This window comes from Protopterus annectens, chromosome 6.part1 (genome assembly GCF_019279795.1).
Source record: "Protopterus annectens isolate FY-2018-M chromosome 6.part1, PAN1.0, whole genome shotgun sequence".
In the NCBI taxonomy this organism is placed as follows: domain Eukaryota; kingdom Metazoa; phylum Chordata; order Ceratodontiformes; family Protopteridae; genus Protopterus; species Protopterus annectens.
Genome location: NC_056738.1, coordinates 250,960,220 through 250,979,832, shown reverse-complemented (window position 1 = coordinate 250,979,832; position 19,613 = coordinate 250,960,220). Strand labels below are relative to the sequence as shown.

The window sequence follows — 19,613 nt, the reverse complement described above, 5'->3', positions numbered from 1 at the left end:
GGGGCCATTTTTGCCATCCCTAAAGTGCAAAAAAGCATACAAGATCCCCCGTTATACAGTTTCCTGCATGTGCCCTAAGACTCAAACAATTTCTACATTTGTCGAATGAAACATGAAACCTTTGGAGAAACATATTTTTTTTCCTTTTTTCAAACATCTTTATTGAATTATCACTTGTGACATACGTAAATTTATATTTATATAAAAGTAATCAAACTTTATTAACAAGTTCACGTTTACAAACATTATACTTCACATATATTGTTATATATCGTATAACCTAAGCAACTTTACATAAATTATTCAATTCCTTTCTTCTTCTTTTTTAAACATGAATCATGGACACTGGGTATTTTATTTAAAAAAATAAAGATGGGGACATTAATGTTCAGAATATTCTTACGACAGGGCATACATTTTCTTTGCACTTCAATACTTCTAGAAGATGTTGCGATCTTGAGGGAATTAATGCAATAAATTCAGTCATGGTGGTATAAGAACTGTGTGCTTTTCTATCAAGTGGAATTGCTTTGGGGGCGGTGATGCTACATAGTTTTGCAACTGTTTTTATATGTAATGGAAATGTATCCTAAGATGGGGAAGCAGTAACTAATAAACCCGTCTCTCTAGTGTGTCTTATTTACAACATGATAAAAATTCAAGTCCTTAGCATGAGTGTTTCTGGAGCTCTATATATATATTTTTTTATAATGTAGGAGATCAAGGAGAGTTTGACATATAAGCGCATGGAATGCTAGACATAAATCTCCATACACGAGTCTGTAAGAGACATTGCAGCAGGGGATACATCTTCAAGCCTGTCTTAGTAACTGGGGTCTTTAATTCTATCCCGATACTAAAAGAAGAAAAGCATTTTATAATCGGTCTGATCGGGGTAGTCTAAAGAGGAATGATAACTTCTTTTCATCTGGATGAGATACCTTTTACTATTAAATGGGCTAGATTGAAGGATTTCTGACTGCTGTTGTTATGTGGTAGTCAGAGGCTACAAAGCCGTCTAGGAAGGAGTAAAGATCTCTAATGACAGTAGGATGACTATAGCCAGGAGTTGCTGTTTGCCTTAGACCCAAACTGTAGGTGGTCCAGGATAATAATTGGTTCTTCAGCTCTTCTGAGTATGTTCTGGATACAAAAATGAACTGCGAGTTTCTTCTCTACTATCATCCACCAAGTTATACGTTGACTTTCCTATATGTGTTCACCAATATCCTCAATGACGCTGTATTATATCACCAGAATATTTTGGTTCTTGGTGACTCTAATATTTGGGTTAATGCAGAATGTGTCAGTCTTGCTAAAGAGTTCATCTTTACTATGAAGGGACTCAGGTTTGTTTATTAGTCATCATCTTTGCAACCCATAATTTTTTGGCATTCTCCAGACTTTATCTTCCAAGTGGGTGTAAAGATATTAGACTCGATGGTGGAACTTGTCTTCTCATCTCACCATTTTCTAGTCTCCCCGTCTATTCAGCTTCATGGCCAGACACTGATGAAATGTAGAAATACGAGTACTGTAGCACCAGATTCCTTGTCTTCTACTTTTTATTTGATCTTCTTGTAGACCAGCAATGATTTTCCTAAAGTGTTAATGTCTGACAATAATAGGATATTACCTTTTGCTTTCAAGCTGCTGTGTATCTATCTCTTGTATGCCCTGCCCTGTCTCACTTGGGGAAGTAGGCAAATGTTCAGTCTTGAGATCCATACTCTGAGACACACTAGTCAATGGCTGCAGTACAGATAATGGTGTGCTGGCCTAGTGGGTGAAAAAAAAGGAGATGGGTCCACCACAATTTTAAGTTTGTCTGACACAAAACAGGTCAGCAAAACTGGGTGACAAACTTGGAATGGACAAGCATTATGTTCTTTACCAGTCCTTGGTTTCTTATAAAAAAAGCAGACTTACTGTCTGGAGAAGTCTTGGCAACAACAAATGCACCAGGTAGCTGAGAGTTGGTACAGCCTAGCTTATCTGGCCTCCCATAGGGATTTTACATCACAGCAATGCGAGTCAGCTGTTACATTTTTGCTTACAGTGTTGCCATATAGTGCAACCATGGATGATGAAACTGTTCCGATTTTGGAATATTCTTCTATGAACTGGAGTGAGTTTGCAGTTCCTGTTAATTATGAGTTCTTTGTTTTGATTTCAATTAGGGCTCCAATAACCTGTGGGTTGGACCCATAGCTTTCCAAGATAGCTATGATCTGCCTGGATATACTGGGTTCAACTATTTATTAGATTATAGAGTCCTCCCTTAGGTTAGATATTTTTCCATTAGTTTTAAAGTAGGTCTCAATTATTCCACTCCTCAAGAAGCCTTCTTTCTATAAACGCTACCTTGAAAATACTGTCATATCTACAAAACCTTACATACTGTTTTTAAGAAAAAGTATTGTAACGGTATTTTAGAATCATATTTCACAGCTAAAAGTTATTACAAATCAGTATCAGTCCCCTTTTCATACTTTCAACAACAGTGATACCAGTCTTACTATGGTGTTAAATGGACTACATACAGAGAAGCAGCAGTGATTCTATTCTTTTCCGGTCTATATTACATATTCAAACTTTCAAAACTTCAAATCCCATATGTTCGACTACATATGATCGAAGTTTAAAAGTTGGAATGTATAATAAAACAAAAAAAAACTTACCTTAACGATGCAGGCAGGGAGGACAAGACCCCCTGCACCCCCCCCCTACTTAAATATACCAACTCTGAGTTCGCACTTCATTGCAGAAAAGGGAAATTCTCCCATTCTGCACCGAACGGCACCGTTACGTTTAACCTTCAAACTCTTGAAATGTCGATCATATGGTGTCAACCATATGACATTCGACATTTCAAGCATTCTGAGTTCTAATAGGAACCCTTCTTTTCAGATCCTACATTCTGTCATTGTGCATTTGACATTGTTGATCATGACATCCTGATTAAGCAACTTAGATCATTATTTTGTTTCTCCTGTGCTGTCCTGAACTTGTTTGTCTTCTACCTGTCTATGCATTCCTAGGGAGTGGTATCAGGATTCAACACATCTAGTCCATTTCTTTGTTACACAAGGAGCCACACAGTTCCCTGTTGGGTCTAGAAATATTTTCAATGTTTTTCTGCCCTTAGGTAATCTTATTAGAAGGAGCTGTCCAGTTGTCATTGTTATGCTGCTGATGATATGATCCTCAGATGCACCTCTCCTGTTATATATGGGTCATGTAGCTTTAATGCTGATGAGCTTGCCTCAGGAAGTTGCATGTCATGTAGTACACTTGCACACCCTGAGTTTGAATCTCAGACCGTTTACAATATGATTACTGAAATAATATTATAGGTGCATACTAATACAGTCCAAAATAATGAAACTAAAATAAATAAAACACTGTAACCTACTTTCTAAAATAACTAAAACAAATAAATAAAATATGTAGAAAACAAGAAACGTGTGTCTTGTGAAGGAGGGTAGATACCTGTGTACCACCATATCCCCTTTCTTATATATATCGACTCCATAACGTCAGAGAAAACAACTCACCAAGAGATAACGTGACAGTCTTGGCCATTCACATACATATAAGTAACATTTCCAACCAAAGCCCACATAAAAAGCACATTACCTCAGAAGATGTAATCCAACATTACACACTACTGCAAATAATATACTATCTAAATTTAAGTAAATACATAGAAAAAAATGTATATAAATTTTACTCTAAACGTTCACATTTCTGTCGAGATCTATTTCAGTTTTTCGCCATTTTGGTTTAGATATTATAGGATATTTAATTTAGAACAACAATAATATGACATGTTCAGTTGGAGTACATACCTCAAGTAGATTACAACATACCTTATGTCTTTCTCTGTCTCTCTCTCTCTCTTTCTTTTTCTCTCTGTGATTTACTCAAGCCAAATGGCAGACATTATGCAGAAGTAAAAGAATTTCTGCAATAACAAAAGAAATGTTATCTCCATATCTCAAGAAATATATGTGCTTTCATGAGTGTTTGTGTTTGGAAAAAGAGAAGTAAAATTCACAGCAGAGAATTTGGTTCGTTTGCAGTCCCCTGAAAGCCTTATGCTATAATGAAATATAACTAAAAACTGTGGGCTTTGGATCCAGAAAATATATTTATTCCTTACTGCAAGTGGAATTTGTTTGAAGCCTAAAAAGGCAAAGTGAACAACATTCCTGCATTTCACTGGAGAATAATGCATAAAGCTATTAACTCTTATTTTTCTTGATGAAGAGAAAGATGAGATGGCAGCAATTATTAAATATTCAGAAATTATTGTAAGCCTAAAAATAATTTGACATTTACAATATTCTTTTCCTTTGTAAGAGCACATGATCGTACAAAAACTATAGATGTTTCCCTTTATTAACTAGAGAACAGAGATGAAGATTGTGGATTCAGTGAGATAGTTGATTCATTAATAAGAGACTGAATAATCTGTCATAGAGCATGAAGAAACAAAGGGTACACTTTTACCTGAAACAGACCTGTCCTTATAAAAAACTGCATGTGCTCGGCGCAAGTCAAATTGCTAGTGCAAACATAAAAGGAATATCTGAGAAAAATGGTGTGTGTGCGTGTGTGTGTGTGTGCGTGCGTGCGCGCGCATGCGAGCATGCCTGTGTGTATATGCGTGCATATCTGTGCGCGCGCGCATGTGCGAGCATGCGTGTGTGTGTGCATGCGAGCATGCCTGTGTCTATATGCGTGCATATCTGTGTGTGTGTGTGTGTGTGTGTGTGTGTGTGTGTGTGTGTGTGTGTGTGTGAGAGATACAATATGATTCAAGTAAACAGTCAACGTGAGAAAGTCTGTGAGATCTGTAACAGACAAATGAAAGCCATATAACAATGTACTACAAGGAGAGAATTCAAGAAGGAGAACGGAGAAATGTAATTTACTACATTACATTGACAAAGACTAATGGCAGACAGGTGCTTGCATTCTTTTTCCTAAGGCTTGCCGGAGGCGTGCCTATAAACATGAGAAGAAATATTGCTTAGCATGTAACAAGTCCTGCAGAATTCATGCTAGAAAAGAGCATCAACAGTGTTGAGTAAATGTAGAAACAACAATATACAAAACAGTGCATTTTATGAACAGCGATATGAAAACTGGCAGTAAAGTCAGTCATCTCTGACTAGTACTACTGATATTAAAAGTTTGATTCAGAGATTTTGAAAATGCTTCCAAAGCATGAGTGTATGATATCAGGTTTGTTTGTTGTATCTTTCGGCTTTTCCCGGTTAGGGGTCGCCACAGCGGAACTCCGGTCCGCTAATAATTGGCAGTAGATTTTTACGTACCGAATTGCCAGGCCTGATGCACAACCTTCAACGAACGTACACCCATTCACGCATGTCTCCACGCAGAAGACGCTTTAGCTGAGAATCGAACAGGACAACGTCTTACTGTGAGGCGACAATGCTACCGCAGCACCACCACTGCAGCTAGTGTATGATATCAGGTGTTGAGTGAAATATTACACCAGAAAATTATTTTAAACAAGTGATATTAAAAATATACTTAGAGAAAACTCTGTGGACATTATTAACCTATTCTGGCCACCCCATATCATTACTGTGTCAAAACTGCTGATTGCTGAATGGAAAAATAAAACAACCATATTAATTTTCAAGTAGTTGCAATTAAACAAAAAATTCCTACAAATATTTTGAGTTAGTTGGTTTGTGAGAGGCTACAAATGTTAAAGCAAATTCACAATATGATAGATTGGCTCTGCAGCACAGAGGGATAAAGCCCTGACTGTGACTCATATCACATGGGTTTCAGTAGTAGCTCGGACATTGCAAGATTCAGGCTGACGCAGATGAGACTGAGTAGTGTTTGTAAGAGTGCCATTCCTGTGGGAGGTGGATAGTGAGCCTGATCAGGACAACCTGCTCCTATGCAAGTACAGTTTAGCACATTACCAGTGACTACAGGATACGTAAATGTGGGTTTGGTGATCCCTTGCCATGATAGTAGCCATCACTGACATACATGTGGGAATGTACACACATAGGAGGAAAGTATGTAATGTCCCCAGGGTGATTCAGATGCACACATTAGCTACCATGGTTGGAGTTGCACCCAAAAACGCATTGTCCTCATTGTTGAGATACTAGCAAAGGGGACAAACACTCCCATGGCTGTCTCTGTGATGGTCGTCTGGCCTGGTGTCCCATTTAGTAGAAAGGAAGGGGAAACACATGTGATAGACTGATAAGAGAATGCTCAGTGTTTTAACAGGTATGGTTTTAAAGTATATAGGAAAAAGTGTGAAACCATACAGTAATTATGAACTTCCATATAACTGCAAAACATTGGACCTGGGTCACTCCTTTTTGGCATCTGCTTCTCTGAAGTCAAGGCCAATGTTAAGGGCTTCTGGACGACCAAAACTGCAGACAACTGCAAATTAGAAACAGTCATAGAATCCCCTACTGACATTAATGTTCTCCAGGAAGGGCTAACACAGACAACATGTGTCAGAGCCAGGGACTAAAAGTAAATGCCAAGAAATGCATAATAGTATCCTTCAGGAAGTCATCTACTCCTGGTAACTATCATATTCAAAACTTATCTCCAAGAGCCGACCCAGTACTCAGGGACATGGGGACACACCTAGACAGTAATCTAGCCTTTGACCATATGTGACTACCGCAATGAGGCAATCATTCTATGTTCAACTTATAAACAAAGGTGTGGCATCTAGGTCCAAGGAGGTCATTGTTCCATTGTATTTGGCAATTCATCAGACCTGTCATTGAGCGCAATGCTCCCACTGGTATGTACCTAACCCAGCACATCCAACAAGAAGAACATCCACAGAGGTTCTTCATTAAAAGAATACAGGACATAAGCAACATATCCAATGTAGACTGCCTTGGAGCTCTATCCCTGCATTCTGTCTCCCACAGATTGCTAAGGTGAGATCTCTATGTCATAGAAAAGGCATTGCTGAACCCCACCCTGATGGAGTTCCTGCATACCTGCAAAATAAACAGCACCAGAATTACTCATACTAAAGACTTAAACCTTGCCTGTGACATAAAAAGGACCTGCTAGAGAGACAGGTATGTATCAGAAAGATTACCCCATCTCTGGAACAGGCTCCCCATTCATGTAAAGCAGAGTTTCTCCCTAACTCAATTCAAGTGTAACTTAGACAATTGGATGCAGAACAGGAAATTCATTCCTGATTTGACACCTATTCTCTAATGGACACAGACAGCCTGTAAATAGTTTATTTCCCAGGGCCCTGCTTAGACTTTTCAAGAGTACCAGCACTTGTCAGAGGTTTGGGATGCATGGCTAAGCTTAAATAATCCCCAGTGGTCGTTAGCCTGGTGTACACCTATAAACCTATGAACATTTCTGATATTATGCAGAGCTGTAATGAATGCTTGTATTACTATGATAACTTGTAGGCTTAGAAAGCCTGCAGGAGACTGTCACATAAATATTAGATGAAGCAAATTCCATCTTGTTTACGTTTAATATGCCAGAATGAGGTAAGTGTTCCTTAGACTCCAGATTAGTATTTCATTAGCACTAGAAGTGTTCCAAAAAAATGCTGACCAAGAAAATGAATAACTGGAAAGCAGTGCAAACTCACTGAATGATTTTTTTTAGTATAGAGTGAGATACAAGAACAGCATTGCAAAAGACTGATATGACTGCTAAACTAGTTTAGATACCACAATTTCAAGTGAAATACAACAAATATAAAGCAATAGTAGTGCATTTGAAATACCCTGGTCACATTTTAACCTCAGAGCGTCAGAAACCTTATTCAGAAAACATCTGATCAGTTGTTGAAATGCCAAAGCCTGAAGATAGGCAGGCATTATAAAGGTTTCACAGCATCTTACAAAATGTGTACTTGATATCTCTGAGATAACTATGCATCTAGGAAAAGTATTACATCAGATGTAGCTTGGCAAAGGAGCTATGGACGGGAAAACACTTTTGAAAACTCAAGTAACTATTTGCAAATGATCCAATATTAAACTACTGTGATGACAATGTGCATAATCCATTTATGTTGCAAACAGATGATGTCAGAATGGCACAGAAGATGTGATTCTACAAGAGACTATGCCAGAATAATATAAGGTATGTGATTGTACAAAAGAGCAGGCTTAGCATTTAGGAAAAAAACTCATTTTTTTAAAGGAAATGAAAGCAATAATGTACGGATGTGAGAAATTCCACAAATTTGTTTATGATAAAGAATTGAAGTGAAAACAGATCACAAACCCTTCCAAAGTATATTCAAAAGTCCTCATCCAAAGCACCTCCAAGATTACGTATGCAACATAAGTATGACCTACATGAGAAGTATAGATCAGGTGAGGAGGTACTGCTATATAACACATTGAACAGAGAATATTTATCAGAGAAGCAGGAAGAGTTACAGAATCTTTGGATAATTCTGCAATTACTGATGACTGAAGAAAAAAACAGAATTTCAGAGAAATATGTGGATACTGATTTAGAAACTGCGGAAACTTGCTACAATGAAAGAATGGTCAGAAAAAAAAATCATCGGGAAGGAGAGAAATTCAGTCTTGGTTTTCTTTTTTCCTTTCCAAGAACAATTAAGTTGTGTCCAAATAAATGATTGAGATAATAGAAGTCACACCTTGAGAATAGCAATGTGCAAAGAAAGAGAAAGAGAGCTAATATTGTGATCAGGAAGACTGAATCCAATGGAACACGTAGTGCAAAGTTTTGTTATCTGTGTAGCACAACGCAGCAATAGTCCAGAGGAAGAAATGTCAACCCACCCAGTTCCAGGAAGTTTACAGCTTAAGCTAAAGTTGTTAGTAAACTAGCTGAATAAGGATCCTTTGAAGTGTATGAGGAATATGGATAGCTGGATAGATAAACGTATAGACAACTATGCCTGAATGAAGCAGAAAGGAAAAGGACTGAGCAGAAGTATCACACATAGGTCTCAGCCTTCTGATTTCAGAAAGTGGAACACTAAATTTCACACTGTGGAACAAACTGGCAAAATATAGATCACATACTAACAAGTTCAGCTAGAAAGTTCATAACATGGTTAATACTTGTTTATTTATACTGCAATAAGTTATTTTAACGAATGATTATGATTTAGCATCATTTACTATAGCTATTTGTTAAAAAATTCTTAACAAGTAATGTGCAATAGGTTATTTAGTGTAGAACAGTACAGAACATGGAATTGTTGAGATTCAGAATGAGGAACTTTCCTCAAAATGATGTATTGGTGAGAAAAGCAGTGCCATAATAAAGGTGTGTTATAACCACATATTTTGCAAGAATAAAAAGTGCCTGTGAGAACCGTAATAGACAAATGTTGCAGAGAGATACCCCTGAAGTCATGTATCCAACTTATGTTGCAATGCAGTAAGAAGTTCACCAAATAAACATACATCAAGTATAGATCATATTATTGGTTACTCCTGATAAGGCTGTCCATTGAATGTTTAGAAAAAGATGTAGGTTGTTCTAGATTTAAAAATGGTTCTAAAGACTGTCATTACCAAGAATGTCTTCTTAGTATGTACAAGGTTTAGTTTAATGTAAGTAGCCTGTCCAAATACCCATCTCCTTCCCTCACAGCAGATATCCAGGATTGAATTCATTACCAGACAATGTGTAGATTATCCAGCCGTGGTTATTTAGTAATGAGTTGAAGTATAACAGATCCAAGACCAAGGCTGCAGTGACTGCTACTCCCTAAACATTTTCTGCAACTGATATTGTTCCTCATGTCATATTTAATGGAATTTAACTGAAGCGTGCATGTAAGTTACAAATTCTGGGTGTGATCTTTGATGCATGGCAGATGTTTAAAACTCAGTTGTCAGCTCTTGCTAAATTTTAGTGTTACCATTTAAAGGGTATCATCCGGATTAAGCACCTTATACCTCATGAGGATTTCTGCTCACATCATAGTCTCTCCCAGATTTTCATTTCTACTTTATGTTTACAGAGGGATACTGATAGTTGCCAACATCTCACCCCAGTGTTTCATAATGTCCACTGACTCATGATTCACTTTAAACATAGTGGCATGTTATATTTATTTATTTATTTACATATTCACTTTATTCATTTATTCACTTATATTTAGTAATTGAGATTATTTGACTAGCCAGGCCCATATTTAGTGGAGATCCAAAATGACAAGCTCCAATGTAAACATGAAAACAACATTACTTGATGCTAAAGCAAATTATATAACTATATGATACAGTAAAATATGTCATGCAGTAGAACAATGATTTATAAATAATGTGCTCATGGGAACAAGGCACTTGTTTAGCATAGATGTGTTTGGCACTATAAAATGTGAACATAGAGGTGCAATTTTCTGTGATATACACCAAGTCTGAGATTGCTGTACCTCGGATACTTCCCATTATTCAAAGTACAAGAAACCTTAGAGTTAATATATATTAGTTAAGAGGGGTGAATGGTACAGCCCTCCTATCTGAATATACAAGGAGGCTTGTTTGTCCCCTGAGAAAATGCTTTTTAACTCTTTGAGTAGTTTTGTTTTAGCCTGCCTTGAAATCTCTTTGCAGTTTGGTGTTGGCACCTTTATCTCAAACATTTGCACTGTGAACTTTTATCATGCAGACTAATAAAAGTGCACAAACATTGGTAAGAGTGTGTCATTAGGACAGTAGATAATATAGGAATTAAATATATATTAATAATTGGAGAAAATAGAAGTGTTATTATAAGGTATTAATAAATATAAAAAATAGTAAATTATTAATACAAATCATCATCAGCAGCCCCCTTTTTCACATTTTTTTCTACATGGGGTCGGGGTATCATGTTAACTGTTGCCAACTCTCTTGATTCAGTGCCACACTCCTGCCTTCTTCAACACTCATGCCTGACTGTCACAGATCTTCTTCACACAATCCATCCACCTCTTTGCTGGACATCCTTGCTTCCTCTTACCTTCTTCCTGTTTATCCAAATCTTCCTCACCAGATTGTCTTCTGCTTTTCTGCACGTGTCCAAACCACCGTAATCTGCTCTCTTTGATTTTTCTGCAGTTGGAGCTACTTTGGCTTCTGCTCTTATGTCCTTATTTCTTCATCTGTCCCACAGTGTGCATCCTACCACCCTTCTCAGGCACTTCATTTCCATCACCTTTAGCTTCTTCAACTGTTTTGCCTTTACAGCTCAGTTTTCTGTACCATACAGTAGTACTGGTCGCACCACTGTCCTGTATTTATTTATTTATTTATTTATTTGCAGTTGGTTTACCAGGATAGTCCAGTCCATTGCCCCAAAAGCCGTTTTTTTCAATGAGGGGAGAAAAGAAAGCAATACAGACAAAATTAGGTGCATACAAAGATTACAAAAAATTACAAAAAGAGATTGTACAGAGTAAAACATCTGTACAACTTTCTTTTCAGCTTCTTTGGCATTCTTCTGTCATATACTACACCTGACACTCTATGCTAGTTGGCTGCAGCCCCTCTGATTCTAGCTTTGACATCTTCATTCAGACTTCTCTTCTCCTCAACCACCCCTCCCAAATACTTGAAGCTGTTTACCTGTTTCACTGTCTTCCCTTCTATCTCTATTCTCAGCTTTTCCTGATTTCCCCAGTTTGCTGCCATTACCACCGTCTTATCTGTGCTTAGTTTCATCCCATGTGCCTTCAGTTTTGCATTCCATTCTTTTATCCTTTGCCGTAGTTCTACCTCAGAGTCAGCCTGTAATACCACATTGTCTGCATACAGCAACTTTGTTGACCTGTCTCCTCTGACCTTTTTGATAATGCAGTCTATCACCAGTATGAACAACAGTGGGCTCAGAGCTGAACCCTGGTGTACACCCACTCCCACTGGGAACCCCTCTTTGAGGCTGATCACTGTTTGTACTTGAGTCATTGGGTCCTTGTACATATCCTGCACTAATTCTACCAATGTTTCTGGGACTTCAAATTACTGCAGTACTGCCCAGAACAGCTTTCTTGTGACCTTGTCATATGCTTTCTCCAAGTCTAGGAATGCCTAGTTGGACTCTCTCCTCATCTCTAGCTTCTTCTCAAGTATCTTTCTCACTGCAAACATTGGGACTATTGTGCTGCATCCTGATCTGAATTCGAACTACTCATTTCCCATCTTACTTTCTACTACACTGTGTATCTGTTTATCAATCACCCTCTCCAGAACTTTCATGCAATGTGATAGGAGTTTGATGTCTCTGTACTGCCCACAGTTGTGGATGTCCCATTTGCTCTTGTACACTGGCACGAGTATGCTTATTCTCCAGTCATCTGGGATATGTCTTTCTCTCCACACTGCTATTAGTACCCTCAGAAGCCATTTCTCATCTATCTCACCCAGTATCTTTATCATATTTGCTGTGACCTCATCTGAGCCTGCTGCTTTCCCTGACTTTATTTTCCTTAGTGCTGTTCTTACTTCTTCTAGGGTGGGCTCCTCTTCTTCTTTCATCATGTGCTGTCTACTATCAAGAATTTGCCAGACAGAAGTCTAAAATAGCTTCTCCTTCTTTATTCCTGGTGCCCCACCCATGTGGACCCAGGCAGTCGTCATATCCTGTTCTGTCTGTCCTGATATATGCATTCAAGTCACACACCCAATTCAAGTTGTCCTGGCCAATAAGGGCACATATACTCCTCCCACCATTAGCAAGGGTCCCTGCCGTAGGTCAGAGTAGGCCAGATCCTCAATGCACTTATCATCGGTAACCCCATTCTCAGCGACATTAGTCAACATGACCAAATCACCTAGAGCCATATTTTACACTGTCAAGTGGCTAGCCCTGCCATGGCATTCTGTCTGTGATCTGTGTTCTCCTATCTTGAGGATACTGTGCACCACAGTAGATGCCCAAACCGGTTGGTCTGTACAACTCTTCCCCCTATAGGGCACCATTGTAGAGTCTGTGCTGCTGCCCACAGCTCCATTCATTGGTGAGCTTGAGATGGAAACACTGAGCATGGTTTTTGGACATGGGAGAAACACCACGGAGACACAGGGAGAATGTGCAAACTCCAAACAGGCATTAGTCGGAGATCAGGATCTAACCTTGTACCTTGTGCATAGGAAGCAAATACCTTAACCATTATGCCAACTGGTCTCTTATTATTATATTGTATTCATTGTATTGTATTATATTGTATTTATATTAATACAAATATGCATAAGGGTATACAGTGCAAAGAATGGTAAGTAGGAAGTGTGGAGGATAGATAAAAAGGGAGACTTGATGAGAAGGATAATCGGGGTCAGGTGACAAGTATGAGTGTTAATTTAAAGTACGGACGTCTGAGTTACATGGACCTACACAGTAATGATCTCTGTCAGGACCTGCTGCTATGACAGGTATCTACTGCATTCCTTTAGCTAAGGGATAAACTACCTTTGCACAGCAAACAATGTAGCACCATAGCCCTCATGTCATGTGACATGGCTATCCTTCATCAGGACATATAATATAATGAGTAATTTATTAGGTTGCTAATACAATTAAAACTTGTTTTCAGTGGTTTTGTTAGACTACACAGTGGTCATTTTTAACTACATGACTAGCAGATATTTATAATCCGGAAGAGTATGCAGCAGATACTTATGCCTGTTGTGTTAGCTACGGTTTAATTCTACGTACGAAACCTAAACGCTGATGAGTTTGTAGATGATTTTTCATATGTTAATCAAATTCAGATTCTGGTTGATTGCAACTCCTAGTGATTTATTACTATAGACTGCTTTAATGCTGTCACCGATGGCTATAGTAGGTGTTAAGACTAGTACATTCTTTCGTATTGATGGAGGAGTTCATGAACAATATAGATTTGGATTTGACATCATTTACTGCTAAGCAGAGTCATTCATCTATGTTCTATGCTTGTAAAAAGATGCTGCAGCTTTCTATTAACCCCATTAAGAGATTTTGCAGAGATGAGGGCAGGGGAATCATCTGCTTATTAAATCAGATATTCAGGGTAAAGGTAGTATACATTTCACTGCCATAAATGTTGAAGAGAAAGGGACAAAGAGAGATCCTTTGCAATAATGGTTGTAACCTCAGAGAGAGAGCCTCTACAAATGACTGGATAGTATACAGATGCAGGCACAACTTGAAAACCAGTTGTTAAATCTTTGTCAACTCTCGCTTTTTTAATTTTTCCACATGTTTTGGGTTTCTAATTCCATGACAAGAAAGGATGCCATTCCTCATTCAGGGTACAATTGAGAATTGATATAATTGATACTGCTTCAGTCTTTGGTGCTTGCCAAGAGTGTTCTTGTCTGCACCTGTAACATATCCAGAATTATCTCCTTCTGCCATTCAGGTAGAGTAGCATGAACTGGTGTTATAGTTAAGTATCATATTTAAGTCATCTTCAAAGACACAGCTTAAAACTCAGTGCCAAGAAATCCATAATAGTACCCTTTGAGAAGTTGGCCACCCTAGGAAATTACCTCATTGGTAGCACTCCTCTAAGAGTGGACCCAGCTGTCAGATATTTTATGACATATATGGATAGTAGCCTGGCTTTCGACCAACGTGTGTCTCAGGTAAAGAAATCATTCTATGTTGCTCAACTTATAAGCAAGGGCATATCATCTAGGTCCAAGGAGGCCATCTTTGCTCTGTATTCTGCCCTAAATAGACCCGTCAATGAGTACAACATCCCCTTCAGTATGTATCTGACCAGGCACATGCAACAACTGGAATGCCTACAGAGGTTCCTCACAAAAAGAATACAGAGTGTAAACAACATGCCCTATATAGATTGCCTCAAATTCCTATCTCTCTACTTGGATTCCTACATATTGTTGAGAAGCAATATGTGCCAGGCATACAAGGCATCCTTGGATCCCACTCTGATGGAACTTATGAACATCTGCAAAACCAATAGCATCAGAACTGCTTGATGTAGGGACTTGAACTTTTCTTGTGACGTAAATAGGACATGCTGGAAAGACTGGCATGTGTCTCAAATATGTCCTCTCCTCTGCAACAGGCTTCCTAGCCATGTGAACTGACTTTTTCCCTAACTCTATTCAAGTGTAACCTAGACCAGTGGATGGGAAATTGAAAATTCAACCCAGGTTTGGCACCTATGTGTCTAATGAACAGAGGCAACCTGTAAATCACTCTGTGGCTTACATATACCCCTCAGAATAACCCTAAGGCTCAGAATATTTTCAGGATACATTTGGGAGGCATGGCTAAACTCATAGAGACCCCAGTGGGTGTTAGCCCCTGCCCCCCCTCCCAACACCTTGGCATTAGGTTGCACTTCTCACTCTCTCTTTTTTCCTAGAACACTATCTTTGTATGTACTTCCATAATTCAACAACTTGAGATGGCTTACAAGGTCCCTTGACTCCTTAACTCTGAAGCTTTAGGAATAAATATACATCTTTCCTGGCCCTCTTTCTCTGAAACAAAGGCTGCACATCAAAGGACCATTAATAAAATCTCACTTTCACCTAGATGAGAAGACAATTGTATTTTATATTTAAATGTAAGTTGTCTTCCAATATGAAGGACCACACACACTCTTGTATCATCTTTGTCTATGATCTCCAAAATAATTTATGTCCTTCGCTTTGCATGCTTACTCTCTACTCCCCCTCTGAGAAAGTCCATCCATTCTTCTTCACATTATCCTTCAAACTGAATTTGATAAAATTCTCCTTAGCATGGGCCGCTTGGTTTGGAAGTCTTGTGCTCCTTGCATTAGAAACACATTGAGCTAAAATCTACAGGACATTTCTGTCCCATTTATAAGATTCTTCCTGGACTCCCTTCTATAGAGGCCCAGGTGCCTCACATCTGCCTACTGATTTGCCTATTGCCCTTAATGATCTAGGGCGTGTGTCACAGCTTGGATCTTTCTTTCTATAGTGCAAATATATATTCAAACACTGTTAAGTCGTTATTATCCCTGCTATAGCCACACTGCATGCTCAGCCTGCAAGGACAAACCTCAGCACTTCCCTTGTAATGCATGTATTATGTGCTCTTCCTTTACTCAGTTACTATTAACATTATGTCTGCTATTTGGGATTAGCTAAATGTTGCATGTTATCTTCTAGAACTGTGGATAAATTAGCATTCTTTCTTGGTGTTCTACATAGCTGTTTTCTGCATGTGCAGATCTATCTGAGAGATTGTTCATGTAGTGTGCGCTCGTCTTATATGTGTGTAATTTACTCCAGGATAGAAAAATCAGTGAGAGCTACATTATTTCCAGTTGCATACGGTAGTTTTTGCTGATATGGTATTTCTGTCATTTATTGGATGTAGGTAGTATTTAGTCATTTCTGTACTTCAGGGCTTCTGCATTATAATACATTTATGAATATCTACCTATGGAAATCCCACTTTTTTTTTTTTTTAAAAAGGTCATAAAGTAAGGTTGCTTCACATGTTGCAATGTATATGGTAATATTTGTAAAGGATATAGACAAAACCCCAAAGTTGAGCATAGAAGTTCACCAGAAACTTTAATGTTTAGCACTTTCATCCGTTCAAAAACAATTTGACTTCATCAGATAACAGTTCTTCAAGTCATTCAGTCTTTTATAACAAACAAACCTCCCTAGTAATTAGTTAAATCAGCCAATTACAAACTAGTCAATCCTATATTAAAGTGACAGATATAAAAATTCCTTAAGGTTTCACTGTGACCTTACCTAAAGATATTTCTATAAAGCCATGTATGTTTTCATATTAAAATTCACTTTTTGATAAAACAGGAATTTACACTCCACAATAACCATATTGTCACTACTCAAAAAAGAAATTAAAATTATATATGAATCATATGAAACATATAATGCACAAAAATTAATACACAAAAAATAGTTAAAAGATCTTGAAATAAAAGTAAATGAAGCTTTATAATCCTATCTTTCTAAGGTCCTCAATTTCAGCAGACATTAAAGAGAAGGAAAATTCAATTTAATACTACAAGGGCAGAATATGAAATAATACAGTTTTTGAAACAACAAAAAATAAGGTTCATGGAGCCTGATAGAGGGGAAGGTTTAGTAGCTATGGACATTTGTGATTACAACACTAGAATGTTTGATATATTGACTACGGATTCTTATCAAAAAGTTTCTCTTAATGAAATGAATGTAGCTAAAAAGAAAATATATCACATTTTGAATTACCTTTTTATAGCAGGCATGATATTAGTGGATGAGTTTCTATAAAACATGGTTTTACATAAATATCTTTAGATAAGGTCACAGTGAAATGTTAAGGAATTTTTGTATCTGTCACTTTAATATAGGATTGACTAGTTTGTAATTGGCTGATTTAACTAATTACTAGGGAGGTTTGTTTGTAAAAGACTGAATGACTTGAAGAACTGTTATCTGATGAAGTCCAATTGTTTTTGAACGGACGAAAGTGCTAATCATTAAAGTTTCTGGTGAACTTCTATGCTCAGCTTTGGAGTTTTGTCTTTTCCAGTGTGTGTCTTGTGTTTCTTATGGAGATCTGTAAGGGATACGTCAGTGAGTCCTAGGAAGAGTTAAGGTGAAGCTATACTGAAGCTGTAGAAATCCAACAAGGAGCAGTGGTAGGAGAAGTCATTGCCCCTGTTATTGTGGCAGTTAAGAAGTAGATAGTAATGAAGGACAAGAGACGTCTGTGTGAATTTTTTTATTTTACATTTGTTAACTGGGGGTGTCTGACTTGAGCCAAAAAGGCCTTTTTTCAGCAGAGGCCCAGGGAGAAAAGCTCCACAAAGAAAAATTACAGAAAAATTTAGTTATTTAGACATGATCAGTATACACACAAATTACAGGAGACATGTTTTTACAGTGGTATGCAGCACATAAACAGTTACAGTGGAAAGAACAAACAAAAAAATATTAATTTTAAAATAAAGGTAATTAATAGATTTGTGGTGTACAGTTGAAATTTGGAACATAGGTAGAATACATACATAGTACACAGGTACAGTACATACATTGTAAATTAGCCAGTGTTTGTGAGTAAGATTGAAAACTATTATCAAGTGCTCTAGATTTTGTATGTTAACAGCTATGAGCAGGATCTGTGGCACAAAGAGATGGAGCCTTGCCCATGGCCCTGGCTAGCCAAGTTTTGAGAAGCGGATATTGGTGACCACCTGAGTTCATCTCTCTCACCCTGGACAGAAGCAGAGACAGACAGCTCATTCACTGTGTGACTGACACAAGGAGAAGGCCAGGAGCACAGCAAAAGAAGATAATCCAATAATGGGTACGCCAGCCTGCAAAAAACGTGGTGTTATGTACAAGAACCCACATCAATAGACTCACTAATACAGGGCCTGCTTTGACAGTGCATCCTTCAGCTACCACACGGTGGTGTAATGAGGACAACAACTCTCAAAGCACAAGGGTGATGACCCCTTGGAGGTCAACCCTATGTACAATGGTCAGTAGAGTAGCAGAGGATGATCAAGTGGTCACTGGAAAATAAAGGTCTGATAGTCTGCATGGGACAATAGAAAAAAGATGCATTAAAAAAGTCAATAGGTCCAATAGTGTGGTTGGCAAAGTGGAAACAGTCCAGTCTATTTAGTAGTTTGCAGCTGTGTTCTCTGGATGAATTTATTTATTTAGTTTATGAGGCAAGAAGAAAAACTTTTTTTGCATATACAATCATGTAAGATGAGGCTGAGAGATGAGTGTAAGTAACGGTAGTCTGTACTCAGACTGATTAATGAAGACACCTCTTCAAAAAATAGCATGCTTGATGTTAACCATTTACATACATATGCCGCATATGGGTGGGCATTATTTTTTCTTCATTTATGTTTATGATAAAATAATGGTTTTACAGTAAGATGAGTAAACAAGTTCATAATATTTTGCAATACTATGTACAGCATATGATCAAACTACTAGGACATTGTCATCATAAATATAGTGTCTTAAGACTGCGGTATGCCATAAACATGAACCTGTGGCTAATATAAGCAATGTCGTCAAAGTCTATCTGCTGCCAAGTTCATCAAAGTAATCTAACTTGTTTTTTTTTGTATGGAGTAGGTGTGCATGTGTGTGTGTGTGTGTGTGTGTGTGTGTGTGTGTGTGTGTGTGTGTGTGTGTGTGTGTGTGCGCGCGCGCATGTGCTTGTCTTTGGAAACCTGTAACTGCAGTTAGTATACTGAATATTTTTGACTACAGCTCTTTTTGACTATGCAGACTTTTAAAAGTCAGCTGCATTTTCTTTCTCACTGTCTGATTTTACCATCTTGAGCAGTTCTCTTAAGCATACTTAAAATTTCTTAGTACTGTTTTCTTCATCTTGAGGATAATATGTGTTATAGCTATCTGAAAAGTATAATAGCCTTATCTCTCTTTTTTCCACCTTCTTTAGTTATGTATTCTGAAAATGTATTAAATTTACATGCATGAGTATGCATGCCTTCATGTGTGTGTGTGTGTGTGTGTATGTGTGTGTGTGTGTGTGTGTGTGTGTGTGTGTGTGTGAGAGAGAGTTTGTGTGTGTCTGTATTTGTGTATCTGTGTGTGCGTGCATGCATGCATGTGTGT

At 37.9% G+C, this 19,613-nt stretch overlaps 1 protein-coding gene across 1 annotated transcript in view; it reads left to right on the top strand.

Annotated features, from left to right (window-relative positions):
- Window positions 1-19,613, top strand: part of LOC122805490 (ras and Rab interactor 2-like) — a 1,218,761-nt gene that overhangs the window by 837,484 nt on the left and 361,664 nt on the right. The window lies entirely within an intron of this gene.